Here is a 23,091-nt window from a genome sequence, read left to right as displayed (position 1 = left end):
CTAAGTTTGAGCTTGTATTTGTTGAAGTTGTAGTCATGAACTTAGACTTGGCCGATTTGTTGTTGAACATTGTTGTGGTGGACTATTTTGGCCTTGTGGCCTTCATCTTGTTGTTGTTATAAGCTTGTCCACGTGATATTGTTGTTCATTGGTGGCCTAAGAACCATTTTGTTGAAGTTGTAGTTGTCTTGGCCAAGTGTTGAAGATATTGTATCATGAAAATTAGAAGTTGGCCGTGTAAAATTGTTGGTGCTCTTGGAGATCGTTGTTGGTTGTTCTTGCTGATTGTTGATTTTGCTCTTGAAGTTCTTCACAACCTTCATAGCTTGTTAAAATAAAGTGAACCTTAGATCTATAAAGGTGAAGGGAAAAAGGTGAACCTTTGTTAGTCTTGAAAGACTTACCATCACTCATCAACTAGTCAATCACATCTCAACCACTTTCGAACAACTTTCCATGATTCAAGCACCCATGTTTTAAGGAGAAGTACAAGTAAACTCAAAGTCTTGAAAATTGAAAAAGGCTCCAAGACTTATTTTTTTTCCTCCTAAAACAAAATTCCACCAATCCAAATTAAATTTTTGACCAGGACATGAACATTTGAGAATAACAATTAGTTAGAAAAATCGCAACCAATAGTGGCTACCACCTCAAGTTACTATTCACGCATAAAATTTTGACTCAAATTTCAGATTTCGTAGTTTCCGTTTGTTGTTTCTTAGTTTCAATTTCTTTGGTTTCAATACTAATTGGCAAACTAGTAATCATCTACTAGATGGTTAGTTAGTCTTTGTGATAGTTCGTTCGTGTTAAACGTTTGTTGTGTGCTTTTCTCTTTTGTGAATTCGTTGTATCTTGTTGGTTCAAGTCCGTAAATAAATTTTCTTTGAGTCAACTCAAACGAAAATCCATTCCGGACAAGAGTAGACTCAACCCTCAATCACTCATGAAGTACAAGCCGTCTTTCAACACTTGTGAAACATAGTGTGAGGTAAAATCGAGAGTGAGAGTGTGGTGAGGCATTTTGAACTAACAAGTTTGTTTTGTTGTTTGTTGTTTTCCTTTGCTTTAGGTACCATGTCTTCCACTAATCTTGATGCCACGTTTGATCGCATCAATGACGATTTTGAAGAAATGACATGGCACGTGGAAAGGCTACGCCAATTGTTACCTAAACTTATCCCATAAAATACAACTTCCCTTGTCCAAACACCTTGTGCCGAGAGCTTCCCGAATGAAGAGGTGGACTACCCCGACCCACACCAAGGTAAAGAAGAGATTGAAACATCTTTGGTACTTGATAGTGAACTTATAGAGAGCAAAGCACTTGCTAGTTCCAAATCTGTCCGTGAGATAGATCATGCTCTCTTTAGGTTTAATATTTTGTTTGAAGATGATATCAACACTCCTAATGAACCTAGTGGTGAAAATGATGGTATATCTAGCCTTGAAGGCTATAGCCGATATGCTAACCCACTATGGTGTGACAATATTCCTCCTAAAGATAGAAATCTCTTCTTGGAAGATGAGAGTACTATTATGGGCAAGGAATGTGTAGTCTCGGAAATGAGTACTCTTGGTAGTACTCTTGGTGTGCATGATGATCAATTTACTCTTAAATGTAGTTCACTACTTGAGCATGTGAATAGTGTGCTTAAAAATTCTCAAGTTAGTGATGATCTCTATAGAATTGATCTTGATAATGCACATGACTCTTTGAACATCTTGTGTGGTAAAATCATTGCAATTAGTTTTGTTCATAGAGACCATGTGTGTGAAAATGTTTTTGTGTGTGAGTGTGGGGGTGACATTTTAGGGGAAGGGAGTGCTAGCCTTGGCTTAGGCCCTTGGCTAATAACATTTGATCCCCGCACCCTCTAGGAATGTGGAAATCTCTACACTCCCCACTTAATTCTTGGTCAAGACGACAAGCAATGTTTGGTTGTGGGTGCCAATGAAGGAATACAAAGTTCTTCCTTATCTCTTTTTGTGGATGATGACCACTTCCTTTGTGTCTTTTGTACTAAGATTTTTATGTTCAACACAAAGGACCCATGAGTATACTCCAAGTTTGTACCCCCCCCCCCCCTCGGCATGGAATATGATGTATGCATTTTGCTAATCCTAACCCCTCATGTCTTGAGGTTGTGTGTTTGTTGTCTTCTCTTGATTTTGCGAGGTACGGATAAGAGGTCGAATCCTTTTTCAAGAAGGGAAGGATGATACAGGTACAACCAAGAGGATCCATGTATCTGAGAATGCATTGGACTCATCCAATAAAGCGTCCAAGTAAAGTGTGCAGAAGACCTTGGATCACACCAAAACCGACCCTAAACTTGTACTCCAAGGGCTTCCTTGGTCACATTTCATTAAAGGGACCTTTTGGTCATTTTACCTATTATTTTTAATACACTATAAATAGAATGATGTAGGGTTTTAGTCATTAGTTTTGATGAATATTGAAAGTTGTATACACTTAGACATTTCTCTCTTAGGAGAAAGGCCCCTATGGCCAAACATTGTAACTAGGGATTTCAACTTGAGTGTGGAATCACTCGTGTTGGATTTAAGCTTGGAAACGTTGGATGCTTGGGAGATCGGGGTCCCTTTTGTGCCACGTAAAAGATAGGTGAATTGTAGTGTGTAGTTTTAAGGGTCCAAGAGTAGAATATGCTCTTGGGTTCTTAAGATTATGCCTTCATGTAGTCTATCTTTCTATCCCTTTGTTTAGTGTAATATTTTGTTGTTGTTTCTTGTGTTGTTGAAACCGTTGGTTATTATTATTGTAATCCTCTTGTTCTTACGTGTTGATGCTGTTTTGGGTGTTATATACATGATTGAATCTTGTATTCTTCTTGTTGGTAGAGAATCCGAGAGTGGTCTCCAAAAAGATCCTCGGATCCTTAAGATTAGTGGAATGATTTGGAGTGTGTTTCGTGTTCTCCTTGTTTGTCTCGTATCAACGCATGAGCCTAAAATGAGAGTCAAGATGCTCCTTAAGGAACGAGCATAAATTGCATGACGCTCCTCGATGTACGAGCCTAAACTGCAAGTCAAAATGCTCCTTGATGCATGAGCCTAAACTACAAGTCAAAATGCTCCTTAAGATACGAGCATAAACTTCATGATGCTCCTTGATGCACGAGCCTAAACAGCAAGTCAAAATACTCCACAATGCATGAGCTTAAAATGCAAGTCAAGATGTTCCTCGATGCATGAGCCTAAACTGCAAGTCAAAATGTTCCTTGATGCAAGTCAAGATGCTCCTCGATGCATGAGCCTAAACTGCAAGTCAAGCTGCTCCTCAAAGAACAAGCCAAAACTGCAAATCAAACTACTCATTGATGCACGATCTTAAACTGCAAGTCAAATCACTCCTGGCCTGCATAAGTCTAAACTGTGAACGGCTCTACAAAAAAAATAGTAAAAGAGCAAAATAAGGAAAAGTATGAAGCTTGAATACATATTTGGAGTCCTTTGAAGATGTCATCTTTAAAGCAAAAGGATTTTTCATTATCTCCAAGCAATGAAGTCTTCTCGACAAGTAAAATAACTTGTGGTACTTTGAATATTCCTCTAGTCTGACCTTCACCAAATTAAAGAAGTGATGCATCCTAAAACTTGAAGTAGAAGAAGAAATTCATGAAGTATCCAAATCTGACGAGAAGTAGAGTATCACAAGATTTAGGCTACAACTTCGAAAAAGAACCTGAAAAAATACAGAAGTTCAATGATGGTGGTTTTCACGTGATACGTATATCCGGAAATCTAATTTTCAATGCAAAAAATGGCACCTGATTCAGATATTTCCACGTCGAGATATGGAATTTCTCGTGACATTACGCAAAGCTGAATAACTAGCGAACCAAGATTAGAAGGCTGTTTTGGGAAGCAATATCTGGGACGATTCAGATGCAATATAATTGTGGTTTCCACATGAGATGTATCTCTAAGAATCTACTTTCCAATGGAAAAAATGGTACCATTCCAATATTTCCACGTAGAGATATGGAATTTCTCGTGACGCTGCGAAAAACTGAAAAAAACAGTGAACCAAGATTAGTAAGCCATATTTGGAGCGATATCTGGGATGATTAGGATGCAATATGATTGTAGTTTCCATGTGAGACGTAGATCTACGAGGCTAGTTTCCAACACAAAAAACAGTTTCTGGTTTCGATGTTCCTAAGTCAAGATATGAGAGTTTTCGAAGACTACACGAAACAAGAAAAAAGTGACGAAATAGAACTGAAGGTCTGATTTTGAAACGATACCTGGGAAGATCTAGAGATAAATTGAGCGTGGTTTTCTCGTAGAACATATCCTTGCAAGTATACTTTCCAACACTATAAGATGTTTGTGATTCAGACACCTCCACGATGCGTTATGAAGCTTCTTCCATAGAAGCGCCAAAGTGCCGAAAGCTCAATTGTGAAAAAAGAGCAAAAAAGAGGAGAAGAACGGGAGTTGAATTTCTGCTCAAACTGAATTACAATGACTTAATGGGGTGGTGATGTCCTTTTATAGATTCTGAAAGGCCCCATTTTAAGTTCGAAAAGGAATTTGCTGAATAAGTCGTTTTCAAGAAGAATTGGGATGTCAAAGTGTCCAAAATAAATCAAATTCCTAATTTTTTTGAAGTGGGATAACATCATTCTTTAATCCTATTAAATTCGATATAAGACTAATACCCGAATCCTACAAGGTTTAGGGAAGGGATTCACGTTATTCTACCTAGATTATGATGAATTCGAGGATTCGAATATCTACAAAGTGCTCAAGTCCTGCAAAAAAACAACGAGGGCTCCACAAATACTTCAAATCTCATCTCTAACTGGTCCGACAAATCAAACACCTTGATGAGCTTTGAATTAGGGGGCATCTGTAGACACATAAAATTTATTGGGTCAAATTCATATCAAAATTGGATTTGACCCATATTTTATTGGGTCTAAAATCATTTTAGGCTATAAAAATAATAAACTCATTTTATTCCTCATCAAGGACTTCAAGGTCCATCTCACCTTGAGGCCCAAACTTATGCCACGTGTCAAGTGATGTAGCATCCCAGTCAAATTAAAGACCAATGAAGCAAGACCACACATATCAAATGATGTGGCAATCCAAGTCAAGTTCAAGAGCCAATCAAACATCGTCAAGTGTCCCAAATGACATGTTTTTGGCCAATCACAAGCAACCTTGTCACATAACATTTGTGATAAGCGTGAAAAGTAAATGGACCTATCAGAATGAGGCAAAAAAGGTTATTTACCCTTGGACTGCCTACCCCCTACAACTATGGATAGGAGGGTTACACAATTTTTGTAGGGTATTCTGCAAGCATTGGAGGACGCTTCTGCATTGACTAGACAGTTGTTCAACGAATCGACTAATGGAGTTCTGCCCGAAGGTCAACTCGACAAAACAAATTGCTTTCAAACAATTCCTGGAGATTCAAACAAATTTTTGGGAGGCTCAAATCATCTGGAAGTTCGAGAATTACACCACAAAGGCCCTCGAATTACAGAGAATTTTCTTTATCTCTTCAACCCCCCAAAGGATGCAGTAAGTATAATTATAATTAATTTTTTCTTTTAATTAATAATTTTTTTGAATGATCTAATCATCATTCTAATATATGTAATGATTTATGTTAGATTGTGCATCCGTCGCTAATTCCGACCAATTGAGAGTTGAAGATGCCATTTTTTCTTGCTTTACAGTCTATGCAAACTTTATCGGACCCTAACGTCATCGACAGAATAAAAATGGAATTGTTTGGAGCAACAATCATTACAAGAAAAATAATTTTGGAGGGTGGACTTATTGTTGTTGATGGACTTAATGGTGATAGAGCTGTTGGTAGTGGTAGTGGTGCTTCTGTTAGTGCTAATGATTCTCCTCTTATAGTATTTAAAGCAAACCATTATGAGTATGATCATACTGGTTATACAGATTTTGCCTCTCCTAGCAAATGTTCTGCATGCAAATGTCAAGACTGTAGGGCAAAACATGATGTAGTGATTAATGCTATTAATGCATTAACTGCTTCTGTAAAGAAATTGACATCTAATAGGGGTCTCATTCCATCAAAGAGGATTTTATTTCTATCCGCTCCATTAGAGATTAAGGCTAAGAGGAGAAGGAGAGTGATTTCTAGGGCATTATCAAGCATCTAAAAAAGTGAAATTACAACTCCTCTGTCTATGTATTTCACTGAGCAACGTACAATGTCCAAAGAAGAGCAGCACAAGCTGAAGAAGGTGAGTACATTATATGTATTCCAACTGACAAATCGAACAGACACATAACTATTTCAACTTATGACACATCTGCTGAAAATTATCGAACAGATATATACATCTGTTGCAACAGTTGACTAACTTGTTGCACTAGATAAAGTATCTGGTCCAACATATGTCTCATTTTTTTTAGCAAATCAAACAGCTCTTCAAACTATTTTTATTTGTACCAACAGATGACCTATCTGCTGCAACAGATGATTCATATGTTGCCACGGAAAGTTCATCCATTGGAAATTATCATACAGGGTCTTCCTCATGTAAAATTTTTTTCCAACAGTTGATTCATTGTTGCAACAAAAATATAATCTATTTGGGATAATTTAAAATGAGAGGAAGACCCGTTTGATTTGCTAGAAGAGATGAGTTATCCTTTTTCATTTTGTTGTATCTCCGTGATTAGCATTGACCAATTCTAGCTTTCCAGGTGGATGTAGAAGAAGCTACTGCTGAACAACATTGACAATATTCTACTCTTTGTATGGAAATACGAAGAACAGAAAGCGAGAAACCATACGTAAGCGACAATAAAGATCCACGATGAGCAAAGACGAATTTCATAGCACCGGATGAAGAACAACTTGTCCATACTGAGTAGAACTTTATAGCTTGAGCCTGTCAAAGTAATCCTTGTTAGTATTCTTAAATTGTTGTTGATGTATTTGTTCAGATATGGACCCATAACAATTTTTTTACATTTCATTTATTCGTTGACTTATTTCAGCTAATTTATGAAGGCTTCGATTTATTTTATTTTGTCTATGAATTTTATTTATTCCTTAGATTTGAACTTATTAATTGAAAAAGAATACTAGATTCAACTAAAAAGAACGGTGTTCAGTTCAAACACTTAAAATAAAATAGGCATCAAGTAAACAGTGCTTATTTTAAAACATAAAATAAAATAGGCATCAAATGTGTCAGTCTGGCACATTTTGCTGACTTGCCGTCACTTGTCCCCAAACGGTCATTTCCCCCCCCCCCCCCATTGTCTTATATATTCATCTTCCTCCTAAAATTTAATCCTAAATTCCCAAATCTTCTTCTTCATCGTCACCTTCTTTTATCTATCCAAATTCTTTAAATTATTTCTTTCATTTTTTACAACTAAGCTTGACAATGTGGAGCGCATCTTCCACTATTTTTTGTGATAAAGATTTTTGATATTGTAAGTGCGATCATGAAGCTCTGTTAAAGACTTCTTGGACTCAACAAAATTCGGGTCATAGGTTTTTTACTTGTAAGATTTCAAAGGTAATATTTTTTTATTTAATTAGTTGATTAATTATTGACTTGTAATTATTTTGTAATTGTGTTCTCTTTTTTATAGAAATTGGGTGGATGCGATTACTTTGATTGGTATGAAGAACGACACCCTTCACAAGCTAATCGTGTAATATGGGGTTTGTTGAACAAAGTCAAGGCTTCTAAAGAGAAACAAAATCGAGCAAGAAGATACTACATTATTGCCGTTATTGCTACTGGTTTGGTGTTGTTGGGAAAATGGATATTCAAGCCTAATTGCTGAAATTTTTATGGTGGTGTGTATATTTGCTATTGTTTTGGTGTTGTCGAGCACATGGATATTAAAGCGTAACTGTTGGAAAATATCAAAAAGATTTAGGCATATGTTGTAAAATTTAGGTCATCTGTTGAAAATTACAAATAGGTATTCCCACTGTTGCAACAGATTAGACTTAGATTATAAGATTATTCATAGAAATAACATTGGGGTAATGCAATAGATGACCAACTTATTGCAACAGATAAACTATCTACCAGAACAGATTAAATATATTTTAGGGTGACTTGAAATTAAAATTTTCTATTTCACAGGCTCTTGTATATACACAGGCTTCAAGCATCCAGTTAGTACCCCATAAGACCAGACCTCTTGCAGGTTTGCCACAGCGTTGTCGCATAAAAAATTCATTGGCTTGGCCATTTCTATGTCGGTCAACAAACATTCGATGTGCGCAAGAGCGTGCGAGCCGCTCGCTTTAGTGGCATTATCTTTTGGAAGGGTCATTTTCTTGTTCCGACCTTCAAAATCCCATGATTTCTTCATCAACACTTTCTTTGGTAAATGATTCATCAGTTTACTCTACCTCAACAAGATGGGCAACAACACCATCAGTGGCTCCACAAGGAGAAAAAGATTGAAATCACCGATGAGAGGTATGTTGGAGTCATAAACATTGATCTTTCCCTCCTCGAGTAGTATCTCAACAGCCCGATAATGCATGTCGTTCACGCTAATGACTGCAAGAATCCTTTTTGCTTTGGTCCAGCTCTTTCCATGTGGATTTGGCCTCTCCCCTCTAACATATTTTATTATTTCTTCTTCATCCAAGACCAACGTAGGAACTAGGAAATCAAGTCCCATGCCAAGGGATAACGCCTCCCCATTGAGTTGATCGTACCTATCCTTGAGCTTCTTGCATAAGTCGAGGTCCATTATCATATTGGTAGTGTCATAAACTTCCCGGTACGTTAATTGCCTTTTCCTCATGAGGCAGAGAATTATGTCAACATGCTGTGAGATAAGAAGTCAATTTTTAAATAGCTTAGTAATTATAAAGATGCAACGGATGGTCCACCTATTGCATAGGGTTCTCTAAATCAATAATCCAATACAACTTATGCAATCGATGGATAATAAGTTGCAACAAAACCACTACCAGTTGCAACAGTATACCCAGCTGTTGCAACAAATGTGAAATCTGTTGTGTAGCTTCTTCTTCCTGGGGTAGATTAGAAGGGCTAGGTTAGGAAAGTAAACTTGCCTTGTCCTCGTACGGCATACGCATATCAGTCATAGTCTGGAAGTCTTGGGGAGAAAACGGAGGCCTGGGGTAATCTAGTACGCCTGGCTTGGCATTATTGGCCTTTCTTAGATCCCTCTTCTCTTCAGTGCCAAGTTCCACGTATATGTCCACCTTCTTAACTGGCCCCTTGAATTCAACAACTTTTGGAGAGGGAAGAATTGCAATTTTTTTTATTTTTGATCGGAGAGTACGACTCTAATTGCTCTTTTATTTCTCATAACCATCACTGTAGGAGTGTGTGGCTCTCTTACCTTATTGGATGGTATGACACACCTCTTGGATTTGAATTCCTCGATAGCTTTAGAGATAACCTCTATGTTTTTAAAGTGCTTATCTTGTCTATCCTTGCACTCTTCATATTCACAATGAGAACACGAGGGTGAAGAGGGGTGAGAGGGACTTGTGTAAGGGCGAAAAGGGGTGTTTTCAAACATATTTATTCTTTCTTGAGCATCAATATGCTCATCATTACGAGTGGTAGCAGCATCAGCATGCCTTTCCCCAACACTAACAACTCCACCAGAAGAAGCACTTGGATCTTCCTTAGTAAAAGGTTGGTCATGAAGAGCCTCAACATTAGGATGACCTTGCCTAACTACTCTTCTTATGGCTGTTGCTCCAGCTAATTCCTTCTTTATTAACTCCACCGTTGGGTCTGTTTATTATCAACATGACCTAGAGTAATATAAGAATTCATCACCGACTCCTCCTCAGTAGGCACGATCTATGGATGCATAACCTATAAAAAAGAAAAAAAGACAAATGCATTTAAATCATATAATATAATAATTTTCACAATTGGGCTATATTTTAAAAAAAAGACCCATTTGTTGCATAGTTTGTAGTATATGGTTAAAATCCGTTTGAGTCTAGTTCAGAGAAACAGAGTAACACATGGATAATCTCATGCAAAATATCAATTATCTATTGTAACAGTTGCACAAGATGGGTAATCTGTTATGCAATAGATGAATAATATGTTATCAGATTACACATCTATTGCATAATTTGTAGTAGATGGTTAATCTACTAGGAGTCGGGTTCAGAGAACCAAAACAACAGATGGGTAATCTGATGTAAGATATACCCTATCGTAATAGATGTACCATCTGGTGCATCAGATATAACATTTTTTGCACCAGATATAACATCTATTCAATATATTTCTTAGAGTAAAATTATTTTACTTGAAGAAGAAGTACTGCATCATCCGGAGGGTTAAAGAGATCAGCCTCCTTAATATTGGTGTTGCTCTTTGCAGCCAACCACCTAAGCATCCCTGGATAAGAAACCTCATCCGTATAATCCATTAACTGCTTTCGGAGGAGAGGAATGGCTTTAAATGCCCAAGCCTAAAAAATATAAATAGGAAGCAAGCAAAAAAAAGTCATAATAACTACATTCAATATAAATTAATGGATGAGTAAAATTAGTGATTAATTTTATCATGTAAGCCCAAGGAAAGTCATATAATGTGGTCATCCCTGAGGATAGCTTTGTCAATAATTGTTGAATTTATCAAAATCCTCATCACGCGCCAACAAATCATCTTCTATGACCTTGTTGACGTCTCTTGCCAATATAACCAAATGGGCAAACCAAACTAAGCATAATTTCTCCCTGTACTGCTCTGGTATGGTTTTATCCTCGAGATCTGTCAACAAATCCAATATTTTGTAGCCACGTCGAGCAATGTCAAACAACCCACCTATTTTTTCCTTACATTTTCTTGCCTTGGATCTTTTGCGGGGTGGTGGTCCTTCTGGACGATGGCATCTCAAGCCTATCACTATGGCAAACTCTTGCAAGCCAAAACAAACATGCATGCCACAGTAGTTGATCCAGATTTTATCCATCTTCTTTTTGCCCCCTCATTCAGATCTTTATCATCCCCCACGTACTTGATCTTGCGATTGAGAAGATCATATACCATCATATAGGGAAACGGATATGGGCAGCGGACTCAGGCAGCTCAATAAAGCATCCAAAGCAGCTCTTCTTAAAAAGTCTACCTATGTTTTCATTCTTTATAATTTTAATAAAATGTTCAAAAAATTTCCCCATCTGGCATTTAAGTACAATTTGACCGGTTAGTTGTTTTGCTTCTGGGTCATGTATCAGCATCGCAACTTGAAACCTGTCAATACTAAAAGTTTTGACAGGATCATGCTATGATGTCATTATTAATTCACACCCCATTGGTGATCCATTATTATCATATTGATGATCATCCCTTTTCTCTTTCTCACTCTCCAATTCCTCCTCTTTCTAACTTTGATTTTCTTCATCACCATCTATAGAACCTTGTCCACCTCCCTCAACGTTGTTTTTACATCTCTCCTCAGCTTCAATTTTTCCTGACTGAGATTGTTCAGAAAGCTCCTCCAAATCTCTCTGTACTATAGCTTTTTTTTTGGGTGGTCAGACGTTGATCCACTTTTACTTTCTTTTCTTTTGGGAGACATGTTTTACCTACAAACAAAGAAAAATAAAAATTACATTAAAATTGATGTATGCATAAATTTAAAAATTACATTACAAACACTACGAATACCGACACACCAACAACCACCACTACAAACACCACCAACTAATGCCAGCAAATAAACACCACGAATACCGATACCACCGACAGCCACCACAAACTCCACAAACCAATGCCACCACGATGACGATGACCACCACCACCACCAACACCACAAACACCATCCAATAATACCACGATAGTCAATGGAACACTGCGAAGGAAACTAGAGATTTCTCAAGTTCTTCCTACGATTTTACCATCAAAACTCAAAATTGTAAACCTATTCTCTAAGATAATATAACTAAAAGTTTTATTTTTCATCATTAACTTAAAAATCCTTATTTTTTAGAAAAAAAATAACAAATATAGAGCTCTTCTCAAACTTTGTTGCCTACGAAGACAAAGAAAATGACTGATACAAGCAAGAATGAAGTTGAAAATAACACCTATGTGGTCGAAAATGAGAAGAAAAATAATCTGTTGTGGAGAGTTGAGCAAATTTTGTGAGTAGTTATTGTCTTTACTGTATTGTTGTGTGAGAATGAGAGATAAAGAGTGGGACCTCGAGATTTGAAATGATGAAACTTTTTGTATGGGTTGATTTGTATTTTGGAAAAGAATGACGAGTTTTGAAAATGTTAATTTGGTCTGAATTGATCTTAATTATTTTTAAAAAATCATAAAACATATGCGTAGTTTTTAACCCTCTCATCATGCAATTGCTAAAAGAATAATTCAATTGAAATTGTATAAAAATAATTGAAGTTGTAGTTGACCGAGTACTCTAGTTGACCCTATGAAAACTCATCCCTGGTCCTAGATTAATTAATTTAGGTACTATTAGTCTATCATATGAACTCAATTGAAATTGTAAAAAATAAATATTCAACATGTTGCATCATATTTCTCATCTGTTGTAATTATCAATCAGATTAGGTAACAGCAGATTACGAATCTGTTGTAAATTATCAAACAGATTAAGTCATCTATTGCGACAGATTACCCATCTGTTGTAAATTATCAAATGGATTGTCATATGTCGCAACAGATTACCCATATGTTGTAAATTATCGAATAGGCGCTGCCATCTGTTGTGGCTGACCCTATGGAACTTACCCCTAGTCCTAGATTAATCGATAGTTGACCCTATAAGAACTCACCCCTAGTCCTAGATTATTCAATAAAGGTATTAGTACCCTAGTCCTAGATTAATCAATTAAGATATTAGTCTAACATATGAGGTAGTAAGAATCTGTTCGGCTCAGAGTGATCGATCGACAACTCTGGTCGGGAGAAACACAGTACCGTCTCATCATGCAATTTCCAAAAGACTCAATTAAAGTTGCAGTTGACCCTATGAGAACTCACATTCAATTAAGGTATTAGTCTAACATATGAACTCAATTGAATTGTATATAAAAAAATGTTCAACCTGTTGCAACAAACATCTTTTTTGTTGGATCAAATCAAACAGATTATGTAATCTGTTGCAACATATTATGCATCTGTTGTAAACTATCAAATAGATTACGTCATTTGTTGCGACAGATCACAAACCTGTTGTAAACTATCAAACAGATTAACTTATCTGTTGTGACAGATTACCCATCTGTTGTAAATTATCAAATAGATTAAGTCAATGTCGCAATAGATTACCCATCTGTTGTAAATTATCAAATAGGCGTTGTCATCTATTGTAGTTGACATTATGAGAACTCACCCCTAGTCCTAGATCAATCAATTAAGGTATTAGTTGAACATATGAGGTAGTAAGAATTGATTCAGCTCAGAGTGATCGATCGATGACTCTTGTCGGGAGGAACGCAGTACCATCTCATTATGCAATTTCGAAAAGACTCAATTAAAGTTGTAGTTGACCCTATGAGAACTCACCCCTAGTCCTAGATTATTCAATTAAGGTATTAGTTGAACATATAAGGTAGTAAGAATCGGTTCGGCTCAGAGTGATCGATCGATGACTCTTGTCAGGAGGAACGCAGTACCGTCTCATCATGCAATTGCCAAAAGACTCAATTGAAGTTGTAGTTGACCCTTTGAGCTCATCCATTCATCCTTAGTTCCACCTAGATCGATGTAGGTACTATTATTAATCTTAACATTAAGTTAATGAGAATTCATTTCAACTTAGAGTGATCGATCGATGACTTAGGTCGGGATGAACGCAATACTAACACCATGCAAATGCAATGACTTAATTGGATTTGTAGTTGACCCTGTGAGCTCATTCATTCATCACTCGTTCCACCTAGATCTATGTAGGTACTATTATTAATCTTAACATTAAGTTAATAAGGAGCTCATTCTTTCATCCCTACTTCCCCCTAAATTATTTCCAATGAAATCTATTGCAACAAACGACTTAGCTGTTGGAGAATTTCAAACAGATAACAATATCTATTGCAACAGATGACATATCTGATTTAATTATCAAATAGACATTTGCATCTGTTATGATGGATGACTGAGCTGTTGAAAATTTTCAAACAGATATTGATATCTGTTGTAACAGATGACATTTCAGATTTAGTTATCAAATGGACATTTCCATATGTTGTCACAGATGACTGAGCTATTGAGAATTTTCAAATAGATAGTTATATCTGTTGCAACAGACGACAAATCTGTTTGAAAATCTTTTTTTTCTTTTAATTTTAAAGCAAGCTTCTGTCCAAGTAGATAAAGTAGTACTACTAAAGGCGGTAACAAATATTTCTTGGATAACTCAAAAATCTCATTAATTAGTCTTGTCCTGTCTTTTCAATGTCACCCATTTTCTTCCTCATGCTGATCAAATTATTAGTGAATATTAATTAATGAATATTGAAACCCCTAATACTTCTTTCGTTTCATATTATATTACAGTTGATCTCTATTGACTTGGCACACCCATTAAGAAAATATTTATTTGGGGTTTATTTCACTACCAAATTAGTCTTATTAATTAAGTTTTGAATATATAAATTTGAATAAATACACTTCGTTTAGTCATTTAATATTAAGGGTAGTACATCTAGAAATTAGAATTATCGCATCTCTCCTTCAGCCCTAAATTTATTTTATTCGTCTCTCATCTTTTTTCTTTCAATCCTCTTTAGGGTTATCACAACCTTTTTTCTCTCCTCTTTCTCATTAATTTTCTTCCGGATCTAAATCGATCCATATCCATATCTTAGATTCCTCGACTGAAATTGTTGTTTTGACCCCCTTTTGACATTAAAGTATGATTCACTATTGTTTTTTTATTCTCGTCTTCTTCTTGCAAGTTATTTACATCTTTTTTTATTTAATTACCCTTCTCCCATATCATAAATATTTAAAAAATTTGAAGGAAATTTTAATTGTTGAATAAACGAACCGAGAATTTTTATTACAATATGTGAAAAAAAGTCACATGTTGGAAGAAGTTTAAAAGCCTTGTAGGCGGTATAATTTTTTGTATGTATTTTGTTTGTTTCTTTGTTGTTGATGCTGTTATTGATGTTGTTGGTGGGGTTGGCTTTGTTGGAACTTGTGGTGTGGTGTTGTTGACAGTGGCGGATCTAGGTTTTTTAGACGGTGGGTGCTTCTTAGCTTAAAAATAGTGGAGTTAGAACAATCAACACAAGGAGTAAAGGAGAAAAAAATAAAGAAAGTTTAAAGTGACTAAGGAGAGAAGAGTTGGTTACCAAAATTAAAAAAATATGTGCTGAGTGGGAATTGAACTCAAGATCAAAAGAAATAAATAGTCTTAATCACCCATAAACAACAACTAGGCTAACCAAACAACTCTTACTATGGGTTCTCACTGATTAGATTATATACGTTTTTTCTTAATTTCCAAATACATATATAAAGTTCTATACGAGTTCAGTCTATGCTAGCGCACCCAGAGGAATCCATGTGGGTTCGTCCCTGGTTGGTGTTGGAACATAGGATGTATGCTTCTTCGTTGTTGATGATGTTGTTGGAACAAATGTTGTTGTTTTCTTTGTTGTTGATATTTTTTATTTGTTGTTTGTAGTTTATGCTGTTGTTGATGTTGCAAAAGACGAAGCAACTGTTGTATCAAATCAAACCACTAGCAAGGCCACTATGTATTCCAACAGACTCCATATCTGTTGCATCAGAATCCACATCTGACGCAACAGACTCCACATCTGATGCAGCAGACTCTACGTCTGTTGCAACAGATGGATAATTTTCTTTTTGTGACATAAATTTTTTCCTTTTTCTTTGTAGATATAAAAGAAACTGAAAGTTGATCAACTTTTGCCTGACCATCACAAGAGGCTTCAGTAAAGATAGGTTCGGATGAATAAGCTGCATGAAGATGGAACCACTTCATATGTGGGAGGTATGTATTACTGATAATGTTATCGTGGAAACACACATAGAGTACACTGATTTTGTGAATGCTGTTTTTGCCGATTAGTCATAGATCATTCAAACAAGATATCTGCAATTTTACAGTTAAGTTTGGTAGGTTCGAACTGATAAGGCCGAGGGACCATGAATATGGTTCTGATACCTTGTTAAGATTTAATGTCGGATGTTGCTCATGTTTATTTATCATGCCTTCTACAAACTTTCTCTGTGGCAAGCATTTCTGGCGACGGTGTAGACTTTTGCATGAAGGATATGTTGTCCTCTATATGGTAGAAGAATGATCAATCTTGCCTCTCCTTGCTTATCTTGTGCATGAAAATGTGAAGAGTGCAAGCAAAATATGATTGTGTGATTAATACTGTTAATGCATTAACTGCTGATGTAAAGGAATTGATATCTAACAGTAGTGTCATTGGATCAAAGAGGATTTTAGTTTCATTCACTCCATTAGAGATTAAGGCTAAGAGGAGAAAGAAAGAAATTTCCAAGGCATTATCAAGTATCTGAAAAAAGAAAAATTTCAGATCTAATAAAGGTGAGAAGATAAAAATGGGAGGAATAGGAAGGAAAAACTGAATTCTAGATTTAGTTTATCTTGTGTCGTTATGCAGAGATACTCCATCTAGTTTTGAGTTCTTTTTCTTTTCAGGATGGTGAGGAAGGCAGAATCTCCCCATCATTAGCTAATATCGAAAACAAGACATCTGATGTTATTGAACCACCAGACTGCCCTGTGAAGTTTGATAATCCAGAAGACGTCTTTGCTTGAGTTAGCCAACAGATTAAAATATCTCAATCACTTGGTTTTTCTGCTGATCAATCTTCATTGTAGAATACAAGATATCAACAAAACTGCTTGACACAGCGAAAGCTGATATCGATATATTACTAATTATGTCTTCTTATAAGAAAGCAGCCAAGAAAGAAAGTGGTCCTCGTTGACAAACTCACAAAAGATCAAGAACTCTATACTGAGCTTAATGACCACAATGACAAAATGATTGAATTGGAAGTGGTGACTTAACTTAGTCAAACAAAAAGCCACGACTGTTCATATTCCTTAATTAAATAAAATTGGTGACTTTTCGAATATGTAAATTAAAAAAAATGGATCTAAATACAATATTTTATCTTTTTATTGTATTTCGGAAAGAGACAGATTGGTAATCTGTTGCAAAATATATTCCACCTGTCAGATAACTTACAACATATGGACAATCTGTTGCAACAGATGGATCTATCAGTTTGCTTTTCCATCAGCTATGGCGTCTGTTGCAACTTGCTAGTCATTTGTTTATTCAATTTCATCGAGAACAATAAATTTTTCTAAACACTTCTTGGCCAAACTCAATTTTTGCTCTTGAATTGCTTCTCTTTTTTTCTTTGCATCCTTCAAGCTGGCCTCCAAATTCAATTTTTGCCATCAATCCAAGAGCAAAAATTTAATTTGAAGGCCAGCTGGAAGGATTCAAAGAAAAAAAGAGAAGCAATCCAAGAGCAAAAATTGAGTTTGGCCAAGAAGTATAAGATGATGACAATGAATCAGAAGATGATGAATAAAGCAGCAGCAACAATGAACAACAAATATAGCAAAGAGAGAGAAAATAACAACGGATGAGGAGAGAGAAAAAGACTCTTTTTTTCCCTTCGTTCCCCGTTATATTAACTAACATTTGGATCAAAGTGTAAATTTAAAAACTTTTAAGTTATTTTGAAATTTTTCAAACTTTCTTAATCCATAATTAAGTAATTGTCACCTCTACTCAATTATTAAGACTTATGTCACCTACACCTCATTTTAAATCTCTTTTGTCACCTGTGGCCCGAACCCCCATGTATCATGACCATAATTAATTCAGAATATATAAGTTAACTCACGATATATTATCTCAAGTACAAGCTTCTTCGGATACATTACCTTTCGAGTACTTAATTTTTCAGATATATTACTCTCCGGATATATACTAAATATGGAATAGGATGTAATTAAATAAAAGATATGAGATATTATGTTGATACGGGAATGATCTACGAAATGCTAAAATAGTCCACAACACAAGGAGAAACCAAGAGCAAGATAGAGACAAGTCACGGTAACAACGCAAATACAGGAGATAAAGAAGACAAGATACAAACATACCAAGTGAAATAAGATAGGGATACGCAAGATGACATAAGATCTTACTAAGCAATGAGAACCAACACGTGTATTGAACGAAGAGACCCTCAAAGTCGCAATAATCAAACACCAATCTTCTTACGGTGACCGCTAAGGGAATCAACTCACCTCAAGAACCACCGTTTCTAAGCAAATGTCAGTATTAGCTTTTCCAAGCCCTAAACTACAATAGTTTTTCCAAGCCCTAACTAAGACTATACTAAGGTGTTCTACTCTCAAAGAGAGGACTTTCAATGTTTCAATATTTCATCATTCAAAAGCTAGTAAGAAAAGACCAAAAAAAGACTATATATAGCGTAGCTTATTACATGGTAAAATGACCAAGACACCCTTAATGACCAAGGGGTGGCCTTGGTGTGTTGGAAAACACTACGAATTGTTTAGAATTCCCTTAAGTCTAAGTGACCGAAATTCCCTTAATGAAGGGATCCAAAACCGTGAACCAACAAAGTGTGGTCCACCCCAAGAGTCCTCAAGTCTTCAAGGGTCCAAGCAATCTTCTACACTCGGGTTTGTCCAATGGCATGCTCATAATGACCCCTCCAATCATGATCCCTTTTCCTCCATATGACCAAAGCTTGATTCTTCATGTAGTAACTTTGAAGGATATCATCGAAAGCTAAGGCGGCCATTTCACTTGTATCATCCCCCCTTCTTGAAAAGGATTCGACGTCGAATCTGTACCTTGCAAATAGAGAAAGTACAAACAAACACAACATCCTCATGGCATAAGGGTTAGGATTAGATCACTAATAAACATCTTCACGCCAAGGCGGCACATATTTAAAGTATAATAAAGGATCCTTTGAAGGGAATATTAAAAACTCAATGAAAGATGTACAAAGGATTTGGTTATGGATTTATCAAGAGCTACACTTTTCTTGTCATGTAGACCAAGCAACAAGTTGGGTGCACCAACATTGCCATTTCTACATTTGGCACTGAGGTCAAACGGGAAGAGTGGCCATAGACACGGGTCTAGACAATACTTTCCTTTCTCGTGGTATCCACCCAGTCTAAACGACACTCTCTCTACAATAACATATATATAATCCAAAGCAAGTAGAGAGTAGATAAAGGTATCACTCAAATCGACTTCTACTAGGGTGCCCTCATGTGTGTACTCGCTACAAGTTTCCCAACCATCACCATGAGTACTCTCAATAATAAAGTCACATAAAGTAGAAGAAGGAGTAGCTTCCAAGACCACACATTCCTTGCCCTTAAGAGTACTCTCATCTTCCAAGAAGAGATTTCCATCTTTAGGAGGAAGTTTTTCATACCATAGTGGGTTAGTATATAGGCTATAGCCTCCAAGGCAAGCTATACAATCATCTTCACCACTAGGCTCCGTAGGAGTATTTATATCATCTTCAAACAAGACATTATACCTAAAGAGTGCATTATCCAACCCACGGGCAGATTTGGAACAATTAAGTTCCTCACTCTCTAAAAGATCAATATCGAGTTTCAAGGAGGTTTCAAGCACAAGATTACCCCAAGAAGAGATCTCGGGTTCACTCCTATTTCCTTGACCAACATTTTTAAATTCTTAACTCACTTGAGATTAATTAATCTCATCACATATAACCTCAAGTGGTGGGCAAGTTTTACACACAAGTTGGTCAACACAATTTTCACACGATGATGTACTTCCATTCAATGTAATAGCTTCAACACTAGGTGGACATAATTCGAACTTACAAGAAGAGTTAATTCGGTCATCTATAGGATCAACTAGTGTATCCAATCGCACAATATGTTCATCATCCACAAATGGCAAAGAATCAATATACTCACATGTAGGTAAGCTACTACTCACACTCAACGGCTTATTAGCCACACGATCATCATTCACATGCACAAAAGTGTAAGAGTTAGCTATTTTACCTTGAAGTTCATTAGTATGTTCATCTTTACCTTGGTGTGAAGGTCCTTCAAGAACTTGGGCAGCAACTTCCTTTGGGAAGATCTTATCACAAGTTGTTTGGATAAGAGGAATTGGATTTTGAGGGAAAAGCTTAGGTAACAATTGGCGTATAATTTTAATATGCTGTTGCATATCTTTAAGATCGTCATTGATGCAAACACAAGTGGCCTTGAAATTATGGGCAACCATGGTACCTAACCAAAAAAAAGACAACAACAAACAAGTTTAGTAGTAAAAGCTCTTCACCAACACTCGTAGACACTCACTTTTGTGATCCTCACAATTGGAGCGGTGAATATTCAAAGTTGCTTATTCTCCGGTAGTCAATAAGATGTCAATTCTACTTAGTGGCCAGAATAAATTCTTGTTTGATCGACTCAAGAAACAAGACAGAAAATTCTACTTATGAACTTGAAACAAAAAGTTACGACGAATTAAAAATGAGAAAAGCACACAAATAACGAAGACACGACAAAAATGGATTCAAAAACTAATTCACAATCTAGCAGGTGATTACTAGTTGCTAATTAGTACTAGAATCAAGAAATGAAACTAACGAAACAAAGAAAAGAAACTTTAAAATCTGAAATTTGAGCTTCAAGGTTTTTTTGGAACGTTGATGACATGGCACTTAAATGACGTGACAGTTTGGTGATGTGGAAATTTGGTGACATGGCAGTTTGCAATTTGAATTGGTCAAATTTTTAATTTAGGAGAGTAAATATTCAGCTAAAGGAGGGAAAGCACAAGACTTAGAGCCATTTTCAAAATTCAAAAGACTTTGACTTTCTTTGCTCCTTTTTGGCAAGACACCTTTTTGAAAGCCTTTGTCTCCTTTCCTCTTTTGTTTGTCTTGGTATGTGCCCTTACTCTCTTTTGGTAATGAGTCTTTTTGAAAGTCCTATTGTCCCCTATCTTTTTTTGTATGTTCTTTGGAATATGTTTCAAGACTAACAAAAGATTACACTCTTTTCTCCACTCTTTAAGATCAAACCACACCTATTGAATGTTCTTGTTCAGCAATAAATGATGAACATGAAGAACAACAAGAACACTCAAAAGATTGAAACTAAACCAAATGAACTCCAAATTGAATGATTTTGGATTCCTTTTGCTCACGTTAAACTCCATAACACAACCATGCATTTTTCAAGCCACAATATCAACAACAAGCCTTCCAATTTCGAGCTTCACCTTACTAGTTTCTTCAACCTTAAACTCAGCAATGGTGAACAACTCAAAATCACCTAGATTAAGCTCAAATCCAAGATCTAGACTCACTCAGTGTTAGGGAACAAGAACCTAACACTAGAAACAAATAAAACACACTAAAATCTCCTAAATCTAAGTCTCAAATTTCAGCTCAAACACAAAAACGGGACAAATTTCTTTTTCTTTTTTTTTGAGATTTTTGGTTTTTCAACACTTTTTTTTATTTTTCAACTAACAAGTCCAAGATTGATTTTGTTGGAACAAAATCAATCCTTGCTCTGATACCAAATGATACGGGAATGATCTACGAAGTACTAAAATAGTCCACAACACAAGGAGAAACCGAGAGCAAGATAGAGACAAGTCATGGTAACAACGCAAATACACGAGATAAAGAAGACAAGATACAAACATACAAAGTGAAATAAGATAGGGATACGCAAGATGACATAAGATCTTACGAAGCAATGAGAACCAACACATGTATTGAACGAAGAGACCCTCAAAGTCGCAATAATCAAACACCAATCTTCTTACGGTGACTGCTAAGGGAATCAACTCACCTCAAGAACCACCGTTTCTAAGAAAATGTCAATATTGGTTTTTCCAAGCCCTAAACTACAATAGCTTTTCCAAGCCCTAACTAAGACCATACTAAGGTGTTCTACTCTCAAAGAGAGGACTTTCAATATTTCATCATTCAAAAGCTAGTAAGAAAAGACCAAAAAGAGACTATATATAGCGTAGCTTATTACATGAAAAAATGACCAAGACACCCTTAATGACCAAGGGGTGGCCTTGGTGTGTTGGAAAACACTATGAATTGTTCAAAATGCCCTTAAGGCTAAGTGACCAAAATTCCCTTAATGAAGGGAGCCAAAACCGTGAACCAACAAAGTGTGGTCCACCCCAAGAGTCCTCAAGTCTTCAAGGGTCCAAGCAATCTTCCACACTCGGGTTTGTCCAATGGCATGCTCATAATGACCCCTCCAAGCATGATCATTTTTCCTCCATACGACCAAAGCTTGATTCTTCATGTAGTTACTTTGAAGGATATCATCGAAAGCTAAGGCGGTCATTTCACTTGTATCGTTATGTAGACATGATGAGATTGTTTGCTAGAGTTGTAATGTAATTTTTCCTATATCTATATTAGCATAAACCATTTGCTAGGATAAAATAGAATTATTTTTAAACACCAAAAGTACGTAAATTTCTGTGTAATAAGACCTTTTAATATGAAGCAATTTTTTTTTTTTAAATAAAACTTTTTTCATATTTATATGATTAAACTTCGAAAAATAAATCAAATAAATTTATTTTCTTTCAATCTTCCAAAATCAGTTTGTACGGGGTAAAGTTAGTATAATCACACGTTGCATCATGATGGAAGCTACAACTATGGAGGATTCTCTCTTGAGAAATTCACAGGGAAAGCGTCCTCTCGTACAAATAAAGTCAACAATTACTTGTCATCATCAGTGACATGTAAGAAGATGAATAGGAAACAGATGTGTCAGGCTCTCCAGAAGTGCGAATGAGCATGTGCAGAGGAAGCCTCAGACGAATATGAGTTAGCCCACTAACGAAGCGGAACCTGGCGAGCCCGCATAGGTCTTCGTCCTTTAGGTAACTATTGTCAAATTGTGATTGACCAGTGCCTAAGACTGTAAATTATAAATTATCGTCCTTACTTACTAGTTAAATTAGCATTTCCCTCACTCTCT

This window comes from Capsicum annuum, chromosome 7 (genome assembly GCF_002878395.1).
Source record: "Capsicum annuum cultivar UCD-10X-F1 chromosome 7, UCD10Xv1.1, whole genome shotgun sequence".
Lineage (NCBI taxonomy): Eukaryota > Viridiplantae > Streptophyta > Magnoliopsida > Solanales > Solanaceae > Capsicum > Capsicum annuum.
The sequence above is the reverse complement of the archived record's forward strand: the minus strand, read 5'-3'. Positions refer to the sequence as shown.